Raw genomic sequence first — 24,059 nt, 5'->3', positions numbered from 1 at the left:
ATTCTAACTTGTCAACAATGTCAGCTCCTTTAGCAGCAAACCAATCAAATATTAGGGGACCTGTTTTTCCAAAGGGGGAAACCAACGTCCTGAACTAAAATCTCATTCTGTGCATTAACTTGATCTAAAGATGACGTAAATGATTACCAAACAAAAGGACCATATCTTATATTACATACCCACAATCGACAAAAATTAACTATTTAATATGTTGTCTACTAAATGATCTTACAATATATAATCATGAAAAGTAACAAACTGAGGAGAATTGCAGAATCAGTTCAGAAACGCCAGTAGCGTAAATCTCACAACTGCAGTACGTCCTCCATTGATCAAACAACCACAAGCGTCATCTCCCGTTCAGTGTGCCACATACAGTCCGAAGTGCATACTGGAACGATCATACATTTAAGATATTTGGCGGAACTTACTCATTTAATACTGAGGTATTAGCTCTGGCAAGGACGTATAAACGAAACTTGCTATCTTCGTTAACTGTGAACCGCCTTAAAAATTAATTTGATATACACATATATGTGCATGAAATATTGGAAGTGGGAGACAGCATGTATATTTCAGAGGAAACCGAAAAAAAAACGAATATTAAATCCGCCAGTGAAATTAAAACAGAGAGGAAACCCAATTTGACACGTCCTATGTATCATAATGTGGAGGTCTTGTTGACGTTGCAGATGGAAAGTAATGCAAGGTACCAATGCAATGGAATACAAGTTTTCAAACATTGGTGCCATCACAGAACATTAAGACATTAAGGATAGAAACATGTCAGTAAAATAAATTCTTTAATGTTTCCAATAGACCCGAAAAGTTATCTGAACATTGATGACTATTTTGCACTGAAGATAATTCGATAGATAAATTGCATGTTAATTATGCAGCTGAAAAACTATCTTCGTCATTTAAACGCTATGTTTGTTACTTGTGATTTTGAACGTATCTTCGTGCAGTTTGCCTTTTTCTTCTGCGATACAGATTGTCTAGTACAATCGTGACATGCACGTTTGCAGCAGGCGCAACGTAACATATCCTTGTCAAACTGCTAAATGCATTCCATTATGATTTTTTTATTTTGACTCAAATCAATCAACGATTGTACAATTGGTTTCGAAGTAATCGTATCGTACTGTGAGCAAATGTTTTCCAGTTCAGAGTCTTGGTAGGCCTATCCTACTGTAAGCTAATGTTTCCAGTTCAGTGTCTAGATTATTCCCGGTTCTAACACTTCAGAGGATTTTGCAATTGTTATAATAAGTACGATATACCGAGGAAGAGTGCAATAATACAATAGAAAATAACAGACCTAAATCCAAGTGTTATGACTATTTGGTCACAAACTAAGCAACATAAAGAAGCAAAACTATCAGGTTTTGTAAAAATTAACAAATAATTTAATTATCGCATTTATAAATAAACATTTGAGAGGAATTTACAGCATTATGAAATGAATCCAAAATAATCCAGAAAAAGGTCTATTTAAGTCCACCAAGAAACGTGACATTGTCAAAATGACGTTGTCCAGAACTCCTTTTAATAATTCTCAGTAGATTCAAAAGAATATTATATTCCAATAAGCACTTTCTTTTTCCGCTGAACAGTCTAAGCAAATATTTTTCCTCTCAAAATATATCTAAGTACAACATAAAAAGCGGCTGCAGTTTTATAACTGGAATACAAGAAATATGAATGACTCCAAGAAAATGGAATGAAATCTGATTGTTCAGTTCTCTTTTTATATACACCTTCAAGAGTCTATTGAGACTATATGTCGGAATAGATCCCACATGCCAGATTTTACTACTCAATTTATTTCAAAATGCCTATTCATGTGACCTAACTAATCCAATAGGATCTAACTTAATTCTTCAAAGATACCATTTGTCCATTTGGAAAAGACCGAATCTTGTCAGCATATTTAATATTAATTGTATTATTAGTAACTATAAACACATACGTAAGCATCTATTTATAGACCGTACGCGATTTTACTTTCTAAATATCGTACGATAGACCCTAAGCACGTACACCAATCCAGCAACTGATAGTAGCTACAATTTACAACCATGAATAAAATTACAAAAATTAGAGACAAATGTATTTATCACGAGTTTACAATACTATAGATATACATTAACACAAGTGGTATGCGTTGCATTGGCTGCAAACTGATAGCTTTTGACATCGTTTGGAGAATTATCCCCGCGTGGTCGTAATATTTTCAATTTTTCACCCGTTATTATTAATTAATCATATGTGCACTAACTGAATCAGGTAATCACAGACTTGTTGATGTCATGAAGATATAGAAGTCATTCAAGTTGGATAAGATCGTCAATTAAGTTCGACATGGTGATGTCTTTTACAATCATTCTATCTTGATAGTTGTTCACGGTGTTATTAGTAGCTGCCTTCATCTTCATATCTATAAAAAGGCACGAATAAACTACCCGGTACTATCACAATACCTGGACCTAGCTTTAGCACACAAACACGTAAAACGTGTTCATGTTTAATGTTGATTGGGGTGTATGTGACACAATGATATACCTGACTTAATTATTGTATTTATTATGGTATCTTCTCTCTCTCTCTCTCTCTCTCTCTCTCTCTCTCTCTCTCTCTGTGTGTGTGTGTGTGTGTGTTTATTGATTACTGTGCGTTACCATCTTTACTATTTATTATTTTAAAACGATTCGTCGACTTCATTGCCCAAGGCCAAGTAGTGTGTCTTCAGCACAGCTCGATCACGTGAACTATAGCACCAATGCACAGTAACACCCAACACAATTGTAATGGATATATACTTATACTGTACTAGGTAACTCGATGGTTGATGTAAATCATTTAGTTCAGGCTGTCGCTCTTTTTCAATTCGGATGAGTAGATCCTTACTTAGCAAATGCATCATACAAACTGTTTTCATACTGAGTCAACAAGCCTTGCTCTGGTTCGTTCAAGTATACACGATTTGAACATCTAGTTGCCTAATGCTTTGCCGGAAATTTTTGTTGTTCTTTCGCCATTTTCTAGGATTTAAACAACAGCAAAGATTGTTTTTTTCAAGCAGTCATCATAACTAATCTATTTTATTTTATTTCTATTTTATTTTATTTATATATTATTTTATTTATATATTATTTTATTTATCTATATAAACGAGTAAAAAGTAGTAAAATGTTGGCTGCTTACTTTGACTCCAGTTTAAAAATCAATACAAAACCCCAACTATCTCAACAATTTAATGTACATATTTGTCAAAACTTGTCTAAACGTTTGATAAGCTTTATCGAAATGAGATATGAGTCTACTAAATCTACTGTGATTAACCCGAAGTCAGCAAAGCCGAGGCACCACAGCTACACATTAAGCACTGTCACGTTTTCAGTTTCAGATTTAAAATCGTCAAATAACCCTTTGTTACATTAATTTTCATTGACCATTATTTCCCTAGCAATTGCAAATTCATATTTTTTATCGACACTTGCATGAATACCATCAGGATATTACTGGCTTTATACACTGAATACTTCGCTAAGAAATATGCGTCCAAGCATATGTTTAGCTTTCTACTCAAGACCCATCTTATCGAAACCCCTTTGTAATTCGTCCACCGTAACACCAAATGCATGTTTCTTTGAATGTGTCTGTGTTTATCTTCATTTGAACTTAAATGAATTGCTTGTACAACTTAATACAAGTGTCATTTTCAAAATAAATTTAGATTTAAAAAGAGTCAACTTTGTTTTGAAATTAGACGAACAAGATACCTAAATCAGATACGTCATCAACGATCAAATTATAAATCCTACCGTTGAACATGCATTCTTGCTTTCACAATGAGTACTGCACACCAATGGTGAATCGTTAGATGATTTCGAACCTTGTTATTCTTTTTCTTAATTGATGAACTTATCGAAGACCCTGCCAAGGTCAACTCTTTGTGAATTTTATGGCCTTGCGAACTAACCATTGCAAAATCTTTGTTCACCTTATTTCATTGTTACCTTTGTTTACTTTCCATTTAATTTGTAAGAAAACTTAAAGATAGTACAATATAAACTTAAATTGCAAAAAAGATCATTCATATTTCCAAGTTATTTTTGATAATGAAAAATAATTTGAAAGCTTATTTCATAAATAATATTAATGGATATAAAGCTATGTCCAAAATAAATAAATAAATAATTCTAAAAGAACTAATTGTATCTGTAAATATTGCTACAACCATGTACAAAGAACATGAAAACAAACTGAGAAATAATAGATTATCAATATTTTCTAGCTGTTTGAGGAAACATTTCTTTTGTACATATTTTTTTCATTTGGTCATTTTATGTATATATATTGATAAGCAATGGAAAGGAAAGCAATAATAACCTGTGATCAAGATATACCAATCTTTTGTAATGTATTAATTTGGCCTGTTTACAAATGCCTTCTTAATTCAACATAAAAATAATAATAATGAGGACTTTGTATAGCTCCTAATCTTTAAAACGCTCTCGGCGCTTTGAAACATTAGACAACACTTATCACATAAAAACATATAATGATATGATTACAAAAAACAAACACTATGAAATTAGAAAATATAAAAACATGCTGAAAATATTTAAGGTAGAAACATTATTAGGTCTTTAAGTTTGCTCTTGCAGTCTAAATAGGTGAGTTTTAAGAGCACTCTTGAATGGGGATCACTGTGCCTTTGTGTCTAAGTTCAGTGGGCAATTTATTCTACGTTGCTGGGCCTTGGTATACAAAAGAAAGTTGTCCATATGACGTTGTTTTCGTAGTGGGAATAATAAGTATACGAGTGTCAGAAGAGGAGCGTAAGTATCTTGCTGGTGTATACGCATGGGTGAAGTCGGATAGGTATGTTGGACTGGAGTCCGTCAGTGAAACGTAGCACAGAGAACAAATTGTGTGTTTGATTCTGGATCGAATGGATAGCCAGTGTAGGGTACAGATCAGCGGGGAGGTGTGCTCTGATTATGGTACTCTAAGGATGATCCGATTCAGCATATGTGAATAAATGTCCTAATTTCAGTGAGTCATCTTTCAGTGAGTAGTCCCTTGTAATCATCTGCTTGTACTCGTCCGTATCAATTCCCCTTTCTCTCTTCTCCTTCCCTTCTGCCTCTTCCTGTGCCACTCCTTACTCCTTCTCCTGCACCTTTCATGTACATCTTGTATTCTGCCACCCCTTGTACTATTCTCGTACTTCTCCTCCCCTCCCTAAGAGTTTAGTGCCGTCTCCACGTGCACCCTGGGAGCTTCCTATAGAAGCTTTCTATTTCTTTCCAAGTACAGTTTCTCTTTCCCTTTCTTTACTAGTCTCCTTCCCTCGGAGTGGTCTTTTTCTCTAGAAATTATTTTTTTAATTTATATATCCTCCGCTTCTTTCAAAATGTAGGGAACCACTGGTTAATTTCACCCAGATACTGCCTAGATGTTTCAGTGTCCCTTTGTTTGTCTGAAACATTAGCTCCTCCTACTGGTAGGTTTTTAAATTTCTCTGATTCCGATTGGCTAGTACGCCTCGTTTGATATTCGCGTCTTGTCACAAACTCCTTTAAACAAGCATCTGTGAACACAGAAATAGAGCCGTCGTAGCGACACAAGGAGTTTAATCCCTTGGAAGCAACTAGCTGACTCCCGTCTAATTACTGAATAAGTACACAGCCGGCCATCCGCTGTGGGTCTCACAAAGTCTTCAGTCAACTGTCATACATCTTACGTAACCCTTGGCCAGCAAAAATGTTAAAACTAGATCCGTAAAGATGAAAAAATTCTGACTATTTCCTCACAATGGTCATACTCTGTCTACGCTTTGCGCTCAATATTATTTATTTTGTTTGGAGGTTTCTAATTTCGATTTTGTCCACAACTTTGTGAGTGGCGTCGCGTTATCGTCATCTTTAAAAGCTAATAGCAGAAGCAGACCCTCTTTGCATTAATTTTATGCATTTTATCTACTAGTTTCCCTCAGCTTCGTGTCTTGATGTTACTGATTGCTTTTTGATCCATTCTTCTCTGCATCGATATTAATTAATAATCATACCAAAGACTTATTTTAAAAAATGGTACTAACAACTGCCTCGCCAGGCTTTCAGCATTAAAAGGTTAGTGTTAAGACTGGGCGGCCTGGTTTCAGGATAATGTGACTGGGTGGAAAATCATGCTACATATATGCAGCATGATGCTCCAGTGCGAAATATGACTATAAACTGCCACACTATAGACATCGTAGCGATATGACTGAAATATTGTTAAAGCTACGTTAAAAATCCAAATCACACACACAAATATTCCAATTTAAGCAGGTCAAAACATTTCTGTAAAATATTGCTATTTGCTTTAGTACTATCATTTTCGCCACCAAAGAAATAGAAATAGAAAAAGTCGCCATCCCCAATAGCGTACGATGAATAGCAATTTTGAATCTAGGTTTGAAAGTTTCCCATACTGTTTTCGTCAGTGTCGTAATCTTGCTCTCCTAAAACAAATGGCTTCATTATTTTTATAACAGTATCTGATTATGTCGATGCAGATCATATAACATGTCCTTCTTTCTGAACTCGTACACCTATATGCAAATAAAATAGGAACTTGTACTTTGGTTTAACCGTGAAATACCTTTATCTGTCAAGCTTGAAGAAAAAGTTAGTCCAGATAGTACGTTTATCTGTCATAGACTTCATTTCATCAGCTGACACTATTCAATGACCTTTTGGAGCTTTGAATACAATGAATGTTCTGCGCTTCCCAAAGTCTTAGTGTGCAGTTTAAATTTCTCTGGCCCATTTTTAAACATCGCCTTTGTACTTAATTCCAAATTATCATAATGTTTTCTGCTGGCTTCCTATTATTACGCGATTCATCAGATCCTCAGATATGTCATTCCTGTGATCAAACGTCAATACAGTTTCTAGTTTTATATTAAGCGAAATACTTTTCGCACTTTAGTCATTCATGTTCCGATAAACTTTTCCTCTTCAGTTGTTTTTTCTCAAAAGATGATGATTTATGATCTTTGAAGCTTTATAAGCGTCGTATATATTATCTTTCATTTTTAATTTCGTCTTGTCAACCCAATAATATTTTGAAAAAATAAATTGCACTTTCTGAAGTGATTCATATCTATTGCCATATATTTGCATGTCATTAACATCTGTTTACCACTGATCATCCACGTGAAAAACATCAATTCCGTTATAGGCATATCTCTTTGTCTTTTCATTGTATAATGCGTATATTAATTGTTGTTCAGTTAGTGATTATTTGAATTAAGCATGTTTTATTTAATTTCCTTGCAGTTTAATTTGTTCCAAAACTTAATGAAATTATGTTAATTGATTTGACCTGCAAAATCGGTCAGATAAAAGATTAAAAACAAATATGAAAAGCATCCATGTCATGCCTGAAAATATGTTATTAGCAAGCCAATAATCGATCATCAAAAACATGTACTTATTCCCGATCATCAAAAACATGTACTTATTCCCGATCATCAAAAACATGTACTTATTCCAGAACTTCGCAACGACTGTGTTCGTGTTTATGCCAAATACGGCCATTTCTATGATAGATTCTAAAACAAATACTGCATATATGGAAGTCAACATGTGCTGTTTTAAATCCAACTTTGTTATCTACAAACCTTTTCTCGTTTTTGTTGAATCGTTGTAAAGTGACTCTGTAAAGCTTTAGAGATCTCCAGGCAGAAGTGTAAAGTTAAAATCTGTGTATTTTCCAAACACACTAGAGTCTGTCGTTTTATGTAACTAATCAACACATTGACACTTGTATTATTGATTTTTAATCTGTTTAGCGATTATTATATTCACAAAAGCTCACATTTTTCTGGTCTAGTAATTTTTAATTTTCATTTCTAACGTTCTCATATTCTTGCACTGGCTATAAGCACACACACACACACACACACACACACACACACACAAACACACAAGCAGATAGATAGATAGATAGATAGATAGATATTGCTCAACAAGTTTTGGATTATCTATCGGAACAGATCCATGACCCTAATGCTAGAGCTCCTATTATTGTACAACATTTGTAACCCGGTCAAGAAACATGATACGCTAATCATATGTAACTTAAACAATGCAAATATGACCAAATCATAATTATACATAATCTCATTTCATATTATAGGTAGAAAGGAATATTAGAAAGTGTTAATATTTTTACATTTTGTGGTTTCGTGAGATGCATTCTTGAGATGTATTCTTTCGAGGAATGATTTCCTTTCAGTGCAAATTATTGATGCAAGATGAATACATATTTTCTATTCATGGCGGATTCAGATATCTGAAACGAGAATTAGGGCCGCATTTACTCATTTCTGCAATGTAGTCAAACTAGGTCGCGATGTCATTATTGAAAGCTGCCGGTCAGTTAAGATCAACCAGTGACGAAATTAACGTTTACAGATGTTTGGCCTATTTTTGTATATTTGACTGCTTTACACCATTTTCATGTTTATAACATACATAATTAATAGCAAACGATGCACAAAGGATGTGATTCAATTACTATTTTAATGGGCGTGTGACTATGGCAGTTTTTGACATTTGTTATATCTTTTACGTTTGATGTCTGTTGTCGCTGCTCGGTTTAGGGGACTTTTATCGTTTCTGAGACATGCGCAGTGGCAGTTTTATGTAATTTACGCATCGTCCGTGTCATAACTCATGCGTTTCCACTGGGCAGGCCGATATAATACCAATCACTGAAGAGAAGTATATGAAACATCCAACCAGTCACGGTGTTCTCGAATCTTCGGGTTATCATCCAATCGTTGATTGAAGACGTTCTGCTCTGATGCTGCAGCTACACATGAACTTAAGCGTGATCTCATTACATTTACAGAGATTAGAAGTTGGATGCAAATATGCAGTGACCAATGTCATTTGTATTATCACTTTGTTGGGATAGAAACAGCTGTGTATGGTACCAGAGGAACCAGCAGAATAACAAGAAATGTAATGTTGAGTTTAGCAGCTTTCTGACACCAAAGTAAGTTTTTCTCCAGCTCTTAGGTAAAATAAGAATAGACTTCTCTTAGATCTTTAGAAAAATGTTAAAGTATTCGATAAGTAGATATAATTTAGTCTTTGAATGCTTCAATCAAAGAGGACAATTTAGTTAAACGGAACAAATGGTACATAATTAGGTAATCAAATTTCCGTGGATACGTTTTCTTCATGATACGACATATATGACTGTTAATGAATTCTGTTCATTTTCAGTTTCTTGCTGTGTTTTCACATTTTATATTTGTTAAGTGTACATTTTCCTTAAAAAGCAAACATATATATTCATTTTTGAAGAAAACATATATCCAGCAATCTATATGTAATTTACATTCGTTGACAGTGTGGTGCAGACTGGAAAATCGAACGTTTAGGTAGGCGTTGTTATCTTCAAATCAAAGCTCTAGTTCTTGAAATCACGAATTGTTTAAAAGCCAACTAGAGCATCATCTATGTCTCACAATCGATAATAATATATATTATATATCACCCACCCGGCTCCCTTTACCCCACCTCAGGACGTAAAAACAAAAATTATGCATCTTGCCTACCCCAGATATGGGCCCATAGTTACCGAGTGGTCTAAAGCGCTCTCCGTTACGGATCACTACCATCTCACCTCTGTCTGCGTGGGTTCGAGTCTCGGACTCGGCCAGTGTGTGTATGTGAGAAAGCTTGCCAATAGCTTCTCGAGGGTCGGTGGTTCTTTCTGGGGATTTCCCGGGTTCTTCCTCCACCATTAATAATTGCCGCCATGTATAGCCTATCGTGTGCTGAAAATGGCGTTAAACCCTACAACAGCAACAATAACAACAACAATCCCAGATCTGTCTTATATAGCTAGTGAATTATAGCTATGTCTGGATACATTAAATTGTGGCCAAGCATATATGAAAATGGCACTCCAATTGAAAGTTTAATTACGTTTAACCTATCGTAAGGACACAGGGAGAAGAAGCCAAACCGGTTCCCTTCTTGTAGATGTTTACAGCGTGGTCATATAAAATAACAAAGGGGGGGGGGAATAGAGTAAATGACAGACGGACGAACGGACGAACTGATGAAGATATAGCATCACCGATGCATTTTCAAAACAGCGCAATGGTAATTATAGTATGCATGACCTGCTGTTGCACGTGAATAGTCGGTTTGGCTCCAAATAGGTATTACATAGTCAGATTCTTTATATACTATTGCAGTAACATTTCACAAAATTAGCAGGACTGCTCAGGTGGTTTAGTGGTTAGAGCGTCCGCCTCGGATGTGGGAGGTCGTAAGTTCGTACCCAGGCCAAGTCATACCAAAGGCATTAAAATGGTACTAACAGCTGCCTCGTTAAGTGCTCAGCATTCAGAGGTTAGTGTTAGGACTAGTCGGCCTGGTGTCAGGATAATGTGACTGGGTGGGACATCATGCGACATGTCTGCATGATGACACAGTGCTAGACATCACTATAAACTGCCACACTGCAGACATCGGAGCGATATGACTGAAATATTTTTAAAGCTACATTAAAAATCCAAATCACACACACACACACACACACACACACACACAATTAGCAGAAGGTTTTCTAAGTCATGGGGGAAGGGTCAGACAGAAATGGATCAGACGGCTGGTTATTGTGTTCCATTCTATCTATTAGAACTTTAAATCAAATTTACGTTAATGATGTGTTTATACCAGCCTCTACTAACCTAAAGTAATTAGTATTTATTGACTCTTAACACAATAAGTCCAAGTACAGTGAATTATTTCATAAACATTAAATTTATGAAACTCGTTGAATAATTCCAACGTCTGCGCACCAAGGTTCGCAAAAACTGGACATTATTCAACTCTTTTCATAAAGTAAATATTGAATCATTACCCATATGAGAATCTATATTTGCCAGTCTAAAGGTTTTAATGTTGATAAGAGTTTTGTTAGATTAAACTTCGGATGAGTTTGAAATTTCTAGCCTCACTACCTCCTCCTCTTAACGATATTATCTTAAATCTGATAGGTATACTTTTCACCATCTGGCGGTTTGGCTACAGAACTGGAATTTGTCCCTGGGGAAATCATTGTTATCTAACAGCACAATCTTGCTTCTGCATATAAATATAGCAATTGTTTTCAGTGAGGTGCGGCCGATCAGTAGTTGTGTGATAACTTCTGCGAGTGTGTGCAATTTGGTTTTTAACGTAGCCTTAACAATTTTTCAGCTATATCGCTACGATGTCTGCAGTGTGGCAGTTTGTAGTGATGTCCAACACTGAGGACTTATTCCGCAGACATGTGGCATCATTTCACACCCTATCACATTATTCTGACACCAGGCCGACCAGTCCTAACATTAATCAGTGTACAGCAAATACACGTACAATCAGCGGGGGTGTGGTGCTCTAGGAACAGCGTTCTCTTACTTTTATGCGCTCCCCCTCCCCTTCCGCATCTGAGTAAAATGCGTTCCCTCACTCTTTTATTGCGTTCTCTAACTTCATTATTTAGCACTACACCACTGGTAATAAGTATAAAAAAATCAACAAGGTTAACATCAGCTGTCTAAAGGAAAATAAACATAACAGAAGCTAATATACATTGTACAAGGTTAACATAATGTTATCACATAATTATATCACATCTAACACGTATAAATATTATGCAGTTATAAAATCAAGATTGCTAAATGAAAACACTAGTAGAATTATAATTTGTTGAAGCTGAAACATTAGTTGAGTCTTTAAGATCATACCACAAACTGTTTCATGAAAAAGTATCGGCGTAAGCAATACGTTTTTTATTCGGAATACATTATTCTGAAAGTTGGATGTGTGACTAAGTACTTTCGTAGACATGGTACATGATAATGTGTTATTTTAAGACGGTAAATCAACAAAGTAGAAGGTGTTCCTCCCGTCTTTAACAGACGTGATTTATGGTTGACCACATTACACGGACGTTGATTAATTGGATATTTTACCGTATAAGCCGGGCATTTATAAGACTTATGTTTGACCGAATCCAACTAACGTTTACTGAAAAAATAATATGTGGATGGAATGATGTGATCTTGACGATGGGTGATCTTTTACACGAGAATTATGCGAAAGCAGTTAAGGGTCTATGTTTTTACAAATGGACCTATCTTATAAGCGAGTATAGATGGTAAACCAACCCCTATCTACACCAGTTGAGGGAAGCTGAACATGACTTGTGCACAGTTTCAAGAACGTGAACATGATAATACTAATGGGTTCACTATGCTGTTTGCGGGGAGGGGGGGGGCTGGGTATGGGGGGGGGGGGCGGCGAAAGAATATATTTTCATGGATAAAATAGACTCTTCTTTGTAACAGAACTTCGTGTACACTCATTGAGATAGGATGAACAGTTATAGTATTAGGTTTCACGTGAAGACGGTGAAAAAGTATGTGACTACAAAAGGATTGGATCCAGGCTATATGCAGAAATGTGGGGGTGGGCGTGTGTGAAAGACAATGTGATTAAAATCGGATCTCCACTGTCCTACGTGAAGATCTGACAAAGACCGCTTAGGGGCCATGTTCTGGTGACCTCAGCTATTACCATAATTGTTAACTTATCAGCCAGTCAGATGAAGTCTTTTATCTTCACGTTTAGGAGACTGTACAGCATAAATGAAGAGCATCGGTGTGCACCGACCGATTTGATTCACTTTCAAATTTCTGTAAGTTGCATTTCCATTGGCTAACTCGAAGGTCACCTTAACATGACTCCTAAACGGTCGCTGTCGTATCTTCACCCAGGACAGTGAAGATTCGATTTTAATCAGATTGTGTCAAAGATCGCATTTTTGTAGGCAATATGGCCTCTTTGCAACATGCTCCCAATTTACAGTGATTGAGGGAAGATTATATTTTGGATATACATTATCAAAATCGGTTCGAGTTTCGTACTGCATGCCCTTACATATCCATCTTCTTCATAGTTAAGTGTGAGACACAATTGTAATGTAGTTTCAGGCACTCACTCAAACTCGCATCAACCCCCACTCCCTTCTAGTAACTTCGTCTCACTTTCAACCGTATTCAGTGATCATAAAAATTATTTTTAAAAATTAGTAAAAATATCAGGATTTAAGATAACTGCGGACTTCGGATGACCTAATATGTTGCAATCAGTTATAGTTTCAACATTTTGTAAACAAATTTATCCTGTCTGCACACAAATCAAGTGCAGTTCAGCCAATAAATGTATTAAGCCAAACAGGTAGTACCGAAGAAGTAACTTCCTAGAGACCTGAACGGTGTTGAGTTAAATCTCTTTGGCAAAGATAAGTTCCATGCCTAAGCGTCTCACTGTACTAATTCAGTTCCCATAGTTAACCTATGAAAACACAATGATTTAAAAAATTCAATTACTTCAAATTTCTGAATTTTCATGATCATGTCTATATTTATCTGTATAGACATGTACTTGATGCAAGCTTGTGTTTAGAGAAAGCCATATGAGACCCGGCAATGTTAGGATCTACATGTGTTTTTACCGCCAAAACTTCAGGGGCTAATTTCAGCTAGGACGATTCCAAACTCGAGTCTGTAAAAGGGCTGAAATTCCATCAAAAAAACATTGTCCCAATTTTTCAGCTACAGCTAGGGTAGGCTGTCAAAAGTTTGGGGGTATTTTTGTTTACTTTTGGGTGTGGTTTTTTTATTGTTTTTAAAAATAAATTTTTTACTGTCATCCCATTTCTAGAATGGTTCCCATTCTTCAATATAATTAGTACGGTGAGTCCTGGAAGTGTGTGCTCTTGGACATAGAATTGCATTCGTCAACATCTTTCAAGATGGCACTGATGAAAATGTAAATTTAGAGTCACCTTTGTTGGAATATGCTGAAAATGCCTATTTACAGTCATTTTTGTTCAAAATGCATCTCTCGGTGAGTGCATTTCTGTGCGCAGGTACGTCGCAAGTTTGCTTTGGACGAAACTGCGCCAAGGGCAATCGTCTGCTTTGGCGTCCCCACTCAGAAAACATACCGCAAAGCTCTACCAAATTCACCCCCTCCCAATCCGATTTGGAGCACCGGACGGTCGCCCTTATTGTCCTCTTCTTTCGACGGCTCTGTATGTTGGTGGGTGGGTGTGCGTGTGGGTGGGTGGTGGGTATATATCATTCATTTATTCATTCATTCATGCAACGGTTCATTGTATATGAATTATGTATAACGCGGACTATGTGCTTTTTGGATACGTCAAATCGAAAGAGTTCTGTTCTATTTTTATAACTGTAGTCATGGAAACCATATCCAATCTGACTGTAAAGGGGTGTCTTTTTCTGTTACAAATAATTATTTACTTTGTTTATGTTTCGTGTGAGAGTTGTGTAGGTCAGTGTAACTCAGTGTATGTCCTACCTTGATTAATTGATACTTTAGTCCGATGGAGGGATTACGTTATGCTCAGGGTTGTGATGTAATAAATGGCTCAGGGTGAAGAGTTCACCAGTGTCTGACATTAAAAATCAACGTATGCTATGTATTCTGCCATGGGCAATGTTTTTGGCTGCTGTTGACATAAATAATGTAGCAAAAAATAGTATTTGTGAATATGGGGAAATAAAACGACAGTGTGAGTGAACACGACTCAAAATTCCAGTATTTTATCCCGCTAAGGAATTCTTCTAAACCACTCCATTTGCATAAAATAATTGCTTGCATGACTTGCTTATCCTGATGAGTACATATCAAGATCATTACGTATCAAGATTATCGTGTATCAAGATCTTTGCTTATCAAGAATACAGATCAAGATCATCGCGTATCAAGATCATCACTAATAAATAATACATATCAAGATCATCACATATCAAGATCTTTACTTATCAAGAATACATATCAACATCATCACGTATCAAGATCATCGCGTATCAGTATCTTTACTTATCAAGAATGCTTATCTAGATCATCACGTATCAAGATCATTACTAATAAATAATACATATCAAGATCATCACATATCAAAATCTTTACTTATAAATAATACATATCAAGATCATCACATATCAAAATCTTTACTTATAAATAATACATATCAAGATCATCACATATCAAAATCTTTACTTATAAATAATACATATCAAGATCATCACATATCAAAATCTTTACTTATAAATAATACATATCAAGATCATCACATATCAAAATCTTTACTTATAAATAATACATATCAAGATCATCACATATCAAAATCTTTACTAATAAATAATACATATCAAGATCATCACATATCAAAATCTTTACTAATAAATAATACATATCAAGATCATCACGTACCAAGATCTTTATTTATTAAAATTATCCAGATAAAAACGTATGCTAACCACCTTGATTCTTGCGAAGGAAGTTTTAAAAAAAAAATTGATTTAAGAAATATTCATGTGGTCCAAGTTGTTCCAGATACAACCGTTGTCGTCAGTTATGCTTTGCAAATCATGATAAGAATTACAGTAAGGATTAATCAACTATGTTATAGCAATGAAGAAATAAGAAGAGTATGTGTTACGAAAAGATTTTGACTTTGTTCTTTCCGGATCCTTAAAGATACATATATTAAGAATGATATTATATTTCCTAATCACTGAAAGGTCTTCATTTGTTCATTTTAGACAGTTACACTTTATTTTCGGATGCGGGAGGTCGTGGGTTCGATCCCCAGCTGAGACTTACCAAAAACTTACAAAATGGTGCTAACAGCTGCCTCGCTTGTCGCTCAGCATTACATCATGCTACATGTCTGCATCATGATGCCCCAGTGCTAGACATCACTACAAACTGCCACACTGCACACGTGAGTTTCAGGAGAAAAGATAAGAATGAATCGGTCTTTGCAGATAAAAAGAAAACATGTTTTATTAAATTTGCATTTTAAACAAATTGTTGAGAAAACATAAATTTGAATTGCAGACTGAAAAGAATAAACCAAAGTTACAGGGCGAACCTTACTATAAGAAAAAAGTGCACATCGTACCCGTATATATTCGTGGTCCATAAGATATGAGCTAATGTTAATAATTATTATATTGGCACATGTGTGAAGCAGATAAATTAGTGTTCTCAAGTTTTAAAGCAATCCTTCGGAGACAATCATCACCAGTTTCCATAAATTGACACATAAGTGACTTTTCAGTAATTACGTATGTCAGTGACGTGTACTTCGTGCGATATTCTTGCATCGGTAGGCTGTCTATTTCAAGTATATTCTCAAAACGTTTTGGAGCATAAGACGAACCCTCCAAATCTTGTCTAAATTTGATAAATCTAGGCTTCAGATAATTGTTTCATCAAATTTAAGTCACACTTTAATTTAAGCGTATAAGATCAATGGATATTAAGTTTAAGACCACACTTCAACTCTGTGAAATCCAGGCCAGACACGACAGTTCAAGAATATCCAATGCCCTTTAACGTTGTTAAGGAGAGAGATGTACCAGAGCTTCGAAATGTCTGAAAATGCATGACCCTTGATTGGGATTAAAGTTAATGAACATCACAATTGGGGAGGTTAAGTTTGTGATTGAGATTTATGTTTTAAATGTTTCGAGAATAAAGAACCTGGTGTCGTTAATATTCTGTTGTTTTTTATATAAAAGAACAGAAGCACAATGCCGTAGTCAGAGATATTGATGGCACATGTCTCTGGTGGATTGACTACAATGGAGAAAGGTATAGAAATGCAAATAAGTCTGTGTAGATGTTCTTAATTTATTGTACCCAAAACATTTCTTTGCATTTTGCGACACCAGATTTTATTAAGATCGTTTTTGTCATTCTATGAAAATAAAGATCGAAGTGTTCAAAGATGAATATAGTATTCTTCGTAGTCAACAATAGTCATATTGATTCAAAATAAAGTTGTAATTATCTTGTTTAATTGTCATGTAGAAAATCAAAAGAAATACTTCGATTATTTTCATACCAGTAAGCTCAAATGTTACACCTATGTTTCCTAGAGTTGGGCAGAGTCAGGAAACACAGTGAATAAGCTCAAATGCTACACTTATGTTTCCTATAGTTGGGCAGAGTCTGGAAACAGTGAATAAGCTCAAATGCTACACCTATGAATCCTTGACTTGGGTAGAGTCAGGAAACACAGTGAATAGGCTCAAATGCTACACCTATGATTCCTTGACTTGGGTAGAGTCAGGAAACACAGTGAATAAGCTCAAATGCTACACCTATGATTCATTGACTTGGGTAGAGTCAGGAAACACAGTGAATAAGCTCAAATGCTACACCTATGATTCCTTGACTTGGGCAGAGTCAGGAAACACAGTGAATAAGCTCAAATGCTACACCTATGATTCCTTGACTTGGGTAGAGTCAGGAAACACAGTGAATAAGCTCAAATGCTACACCTATGATTCCTTGACTTGGGCAGAGTCAGGAAACACAGTGAATAAGCTCAAATGCTACACTTATATTTCCTAAAATTGGGCAGACTCTGGAAACACAGAGTAGGCTTAATGATGATCAGTTAGTAAGGAACATTCGTCGAGGCTTACATCAAGTTGAGACAATGAACTTAGGAACGAAAGCTTTTCTTGAAGCTGTACATAAAACAATATTCATACATTTAATAATTAATTAATAAAGCTAAATGTATATATGCATGTGAGTATATGGTCATTATACTTGTCATTATTATTCGTGAAAAACGCAAATACTGACAATGAAATGAAGTCTGCTCTACGATATACTTCTTTGCTAAGCCTCGTTGCTATTTTTAAACAATTTCAGGAATGCTAAGAAAATCCACTTTTTCTATGAAGGACATATGCCGGTTCCATGTAGAAGACGATTGTTCTCTTTTCCATGTTTAATGCATAAAGATTAAAATGTAATTTTAATTTTTTGTTTTTCCGAAGCATTGCCATAAATTTTAAATCATGCACTTTTTACTTTTCTTGTTTGATGCTCATTCTATACATAATAATTATCTGCATAAAGCATGAAGGAAGTTGCAGTTTTGATCTACGATGGTGCCTTTTTTATTTCTTCTTTTATCACGAAAAATTATTTAAAAAAACTATGTATAGAACATCTTAGACGGATGATCTTTACAAAAGAAATTAACTAAGTGCATCAAAAAATGATATTCCGTTGCGATCATTGGCTAGCAAAAGAATTTAAATGATTCGATGAATATCATAAATCTCATTTAAATAAGTATAAATATGATACTATAGTTATTATATGACGTCAATGGCAACATTTATTCAATAAGACGTCACAGTAATGTGGTGAACTGACATGTAGTACATTAGGATTCATCTGACTTTATTACCGTTGCCTTTCAAATTGTTCTACTCGTCTGACTCAGGGTTTCGACCTCTTTTTATTTTATTGATGATTTTAGGACAAGAAATAGATACATTTGCTATGACAGCGCCAGGTCTGCTAGCTCAGACAAAATATTTTCTATTTTATCCTTTACGTTTGCAAGTTCTTCCGAAAGCAAGTGTTACGAGTCTATGCTCTTAAAATAAATAACAGAAAAGAGTGAAAGACAACAAGCTTTGTAAACTTTAAAAAATATAGTTTATTCCCTAGAATACAAAGTGAACACGAGAAAAATGAACTTACGGTATTAAGAATTAAACTTAAAAAAATAATCAAAGAATTGCAGACATAAGTCATAATAATTTAAAGTCCCTAATAAAACTCAGTACAAGTTCCTAAGAAATCTAAAACTTAAGGCGATGACGTGTTTGTTATAACATATAGTGTGATATGGCAATAGTCATTGTTGAATCACAGTAGTATAATTCCAGGTTTGAATTCAGTATAAATTCCAGTGACTGTCTCAATCCAAGAATTTTATCAGAGCACTTTTTTATATCTAAAGAAAATAATCACTTTAATTCAATAGTTTGAAGAAAAATATTCAGCCGAACTGGTCATAACATAATACAGCTTGAAAGTGTTAGATGTTAAAGTACGAATAACTAAGTCCTCACATTTACAAGACTATATTGTTCTCTACTTGACCTCAGGTCACAATTAACATTTCTGAAAAAAGACCCATTACCTAATGGAAAATGACCTTCTAGAATTACCCTGATGTTTCCAAAACAATAACCTGGATTACGTATAATTCACTTAGAAAATTCCAAAACTTTGACCCAAATAAATATATTCACCTCTTCTGTTAATAATGATACTGATATTAAGCCCATACACAGAGAGAATAAATTAGCTATGTATTAATTGTTTACAATGAATAAAAAAGAAGGTCAATCAGATCAAGTAGAAAGGAACTCAGCTTTGGACAATGTCAAGTCCAGCATACAATGTTACATTACAATAACATGTAATGAAATAATTAAAATTTAGACTAACAAACAACTAAATATACATAACACCTCCCGTCATGAAGAATACGATAAAATTTACGCAAAAAAGCTTTCTTTTTACTACAAATCAAATATACATGTGGTAAAAAAAATTACATCAGATGAAATCTTTTGAATAACACAAACTATACATGAAACAATATATTTCTATATACGTGGAAGTGTATCTGCTATTAAATTGTCTTTTCCCTTGATGTGCCTGATGTCAATATTATATTCCTGCAACATTAGATTTCACCTAAATAATCTCTGATTATTTTGTTTTTCATCTTGCCGATGAAAGTAAGTGGGTTGTGATCACTAAACTCAATAATCAGAGAAGGAGCTAAACTAATGTAGGCTTCAAAGGGTTGTAACGCCAATATCAAAGCCAAACATTCCTTTTCAATTATGGAATAATTTCTCAGATGCTTATTTAATTTGTTAGAAAAATAGCACACTGGATGATCTACACCATGTTTGACTTCTTCAATCAAAACTGCTCCAACTCCAACATCACTTGCATCAAAAAAGTTTAAATGATGGACTGAAATTTGGAGCTGCAAGAACTGGTACACTCTTAAGTATAGCCTTTAACTTATCAAAAGCCTCCTGACATTTTTCAGCCCAACGAAACTTGCTTTTCTTGCTCAATAAATTTGTCAGGGAGTCAGCAGTTATTGAAAAATTGGAACAAAATTTCCAATAGCATCCAGCCATACCCAAAATTCGCATCAATTGCTTTTTATTGATATGTACTGGGAATTCAGAGATAGCCTTGAACTTAGTATCTACAGGTTTAACTTATCCATGTCCCACAATATGTCTTAGAAATGTTACAGAAGCACGGAAAAACTCATTTTTGGATATTTTAATTGTCAACTTTATATCAGTGAGTGTCAAAGAATTTCCGAACTGTCGCCAAGGGATCTTTCCATGTGTCGTTGTAGATGATGACATCATCGATGTAAGCATCACAGTTATCTAGACCAGATGTAATCATGTTCATTAAATGTTGAAAAGTACCAGGCAAACCTGTCATCCAAACGGCGTCATTTTATATTGATACAATCCATCTGGAGTCACGAATGCCGAAATGTCCTTTGCCATTTCCGTAAGTGGAATTTGCCAAAATCCTTTCAGATCGTCAAATTTAGTGAAATTTCTAGTTGTGTCAGTGGAGTCATCGATTCTTGATAATGGAAATGAATTTTTGTTAGTCACATTGTTCACCTTTCTATAATCGGTACACATGCGGAAAATTTTATCTGGTTTCGGAACAAGTATACATGGTGAACTTCAGTCACTTTTACTCGGTTCCATGAAATCATTCTCCAGCAAATATTGAATTTCTTTTTTCAGACATTCCTCTTTGAGAGGGTTCATCCTGTACGGATGTTGTTTCATATGTGTGGAATTTACAGTTTCAACGTCTACATTTTATTTGTTCTTGTACGAACATCTGGTAATAAGTTCTCATATTCTTTGTTCATTCTTTTCTTGTTGCTGCAGATGTGAAATTTGCTGGTCCAAATTATTTATAATTTCTAAATTCCGAAATTGTTACTCCAAAGTCAATAGAGTCCGATCACATTCCATCGCTTAAATCCTCAGTGTGTGGGACAGGTTCAACTAAATTAATCGCATGATTAACCTCACTCTGTTTTCGCCTCCCAGGAGTATTTATGATATAATTTAAATCATTCACTTTCTTTTCAACCGCGTAAGGACCATAATACTTAGCCTGAAGAGGATTTTGTAGTACGGGCAAGAGAGACAAACCTTTATCATCAGGGTGAAAATCCTTTCCTTTATATTTTTATAATAATTTAATTTCATTTTTGGCTGATTAGTTACTGCAAGCTCACAAGCCTTTGACAACTTATACTTAAAACTGGAAACATAATCGAGAATAATAATTTCTGTATCTTCATTAGAAAGAGGTTTCTCTATTAACAACTTCAATGATCCACGTGTCTACAAATTAGTTCAAAGGGACTGAATAATAACGATTCTTGAACTGATTCTCTAACAGTAAACAGTAGTCTAGGAGCTTACATTACATCTGCATTCACCCAGCTAGAGGTCTCCGTTTTGTATCTACCTGCTCATTTAAAGAGTCGATACACTTTGTGTTTGTCTCATCATGTCCGTTGACATTGTAAGGGAGCCAAAAACGGTTAATGAACATACATTTCAAAACTTATTTCCAAGAGATCCCAAGATAAGATCGTGAAGCGTTTTTTTTTTTTTATATTACCGTTTAATAATTTCAAATGGTAATAACGACATGACCGAGTTAACCGAATGGGTTGGCCTTCCCAATACGAGAACGTATAAACTTTAGACGTAAATGAAAACTGCTTCATCACTTGCCAAAGATTGTGTTTAACCTTTAAATGCATTGTGTTAAAAATTAATTATATATTTCCGAAAGTAAAATTGATAGCATGGTCGCAAGCCACAGGCGATACTTCGCTATGCTCCATTATCACAAGTGGCCTCCTGTGCAGAGATTTCCTCGTTTCTCATGAATATGCATAAACCCACATAACCAATCGCAACGAGTGCTTGTAACTTTTCCGCACCATTGTGACCCAACATAACCTTCCATTCTGTTTAAATGAGCCAATCAAAGTTTCTTCTATAAGCAGTCACTTGCCGGTCGATAAAACGGTACTTTCATTGATGTGTAGGAGATTGTTATATTCAACTGATGATGACGTATTTTTATGTCTATTCATAAAATAGGCGAGGAAATCTCAGTACAGGAAGCCACAGGCGATACAAGAGCCTAACAGATTATCGACCGTTGTTTGCAAAGACGAATGACTAGAATATATGATGAATAATTTGAAAGTAGTATAGAAAATATTGAGGAATATTTTGTCGTCTGCCCTACATAAAAAATACATTAGTATTTTGTATACTCCGTACACTTGCCCTTGGTCGACTCTTGTTTCGTATGTTAATTCTCATGAGTGACAGACAGCATATGTTTGACCCATTAAACTGTGCCTCCGTACGTCACCTGTTCCCCCAGTGAAATGTATGTCACAATGTTCGCCAAGTAGAACAAAATATCTAGTGTCTAAATATCACGTTTTCTTTACTTATTTAGGTAAAAAGTCTTGTAAGTGACACCAGGTTTACGCTCAAAAAATGGTTTGACTTAGAGATTCACGGGCTTAGCTTCGTTTTGTTCAACAGTTCTCTCAAAAATAATACCCACAATATTGTAAACTTGACCAATGTCTTAAATATCTAATACTGTTTCTAACTCTTGCTATAGAAAAGGATATCACATTTCTGTTGTTAGCTGCAGCAATACAACTTGATATGTTCTTTTGCATAAAAAGTGTAAAAATAAGAGTTAGATAAACTTTATAATTCTGGAAGCTGGTAGATCAAACACAGTAAATATAATATCTGAACACGCGTTACTTGTATGATATATACTACCATCGTAGCGGCCTGTGTCAGCAGCCGCGATGTGCTCTTAGGTAAGGTTCTTTACTCCAATGGCCTTGTCACTAAATAACCTACTTGTATTGCTTTTTAAATAACCAGGATTACCAGCGATTAATATTTTTAATTCTTTCTTCACAATCAGGTCATGTGCCAGGTTCTTCTGAATAGCGTATTCGCTCAGATGGTTTAATTCTTAATGAATCTTGAATGGCGGCTCCCTTGTGAGACGCTCATATATATAGACCGTTATTTACATCCGTAACTGAAAAGGAACAAGAAAAGTCCCCACTCATGATAGGCCCTTCACTAGGGAAACTTAAATTGCGACTTAAGTTTTTTATTTGCCTTTTTGTAAGAATAGTCGGCTTATGTTCTTTTTTATATAAATATTGTCCGAATCCCTCAGTTGTTTTGAAACACTTGACATATAGGCTAGGGTTTCAGTGACACCCTCAGAACTGGGCGAAACTGGATACCAGAAAAGAATATAAATTATCCTTTGCTTTTGATAATGCTAAGATTTTAAACGTCGTGATGTATGTATGTGTGTTTCTGATGCCATTAAATGTTAAAGTTTAATTCAAACATTGAACTGCAGGCTTGAAGTATATAGTACAAGCCACATGTAGCAATAGGTTTTAGTTCAAAGTGATTTGTTTGCCATCTTGAAGGGGTTAGTGGTCTGTTGACCTGCATGGCTTTAGTTCAAGCTTACATGATGCGAGCTCGGGGTTGTCGAATATGCATAGTGTGCCACCTTGCATGTCGTAAGAACCTACTAAGGGAGGTAGGAGCTGTGTTGGTTCAGTGTTTAGTGTTCCTGACAGAAAGGATGCGGGTCCTACTATCACATCCAGTAATCTGACCAGTCTGGTTCGGCTACAGTGGTGTGTCTTCTAAAGTTTGCTTTCTTCAAACAACAAATCTGCGTCGGAACTACACAACATACTTGTAAAACAGGAAAGCTAAGCAAACTAAATCGCACTCATTGGATATATATGGCACGTAATTTAAAATTTGATCTTATTTAAATAAGTTTAGTTTTCGTCTTTTTCATAACCTAAACGCATCCTTACGGTACCTGCGATAAGTGTCAACTCCAAGTACTTTCCTTGCGATATAGCTTTTGTTATCACTGTACTATTGTTCTCAA

General features: G+C 35.2%; 1 protein-coding gene across 1 annotated transcript in view; it reads left to right on the top strand.

The window, feature by feature from the left end:
• Window positions 1–8,711: 8,711 nt before the first annotated feature.
• Window positions 8,712–24,059, top strand: part of LOC149780078 (uncharacterized) — a 51,563-nt gene continuing 36,215 nt past the window's right edge. Inside the window, exon 1 of the mRNA XM_089936836.1 lies at window positions 8,712–9,060. The gene's annotated coding sequence lies outside the window, so the exon portion shown is untranslated. The remainder of the gene's footprint in view (window positions 9,061–24,059) is intronic.

The sequence above is a fragment of the Sinohyriopsis cumingii genome, chromosome 16 (genome assembly GCF_028554795.1).
Source record: "Sinohyriopsis cumingii isolate HCF-2022 chromosome 16, ASM2855479v2, whole genome shotgun sequence".
In the NCBI taxonomy this organism is placed as follows: domain Eukaryota; kingdom Metazoa; phylum Mollusca; class Bivalvia; order Unionida; family Unionidae; genus Sinohyriopsis; species Sinohyriopsis cumingii.
Note: the sequence above shows the minus strand (reverse complement) of the source record. Positions and strands in the feature narration are given on the sequence as shown.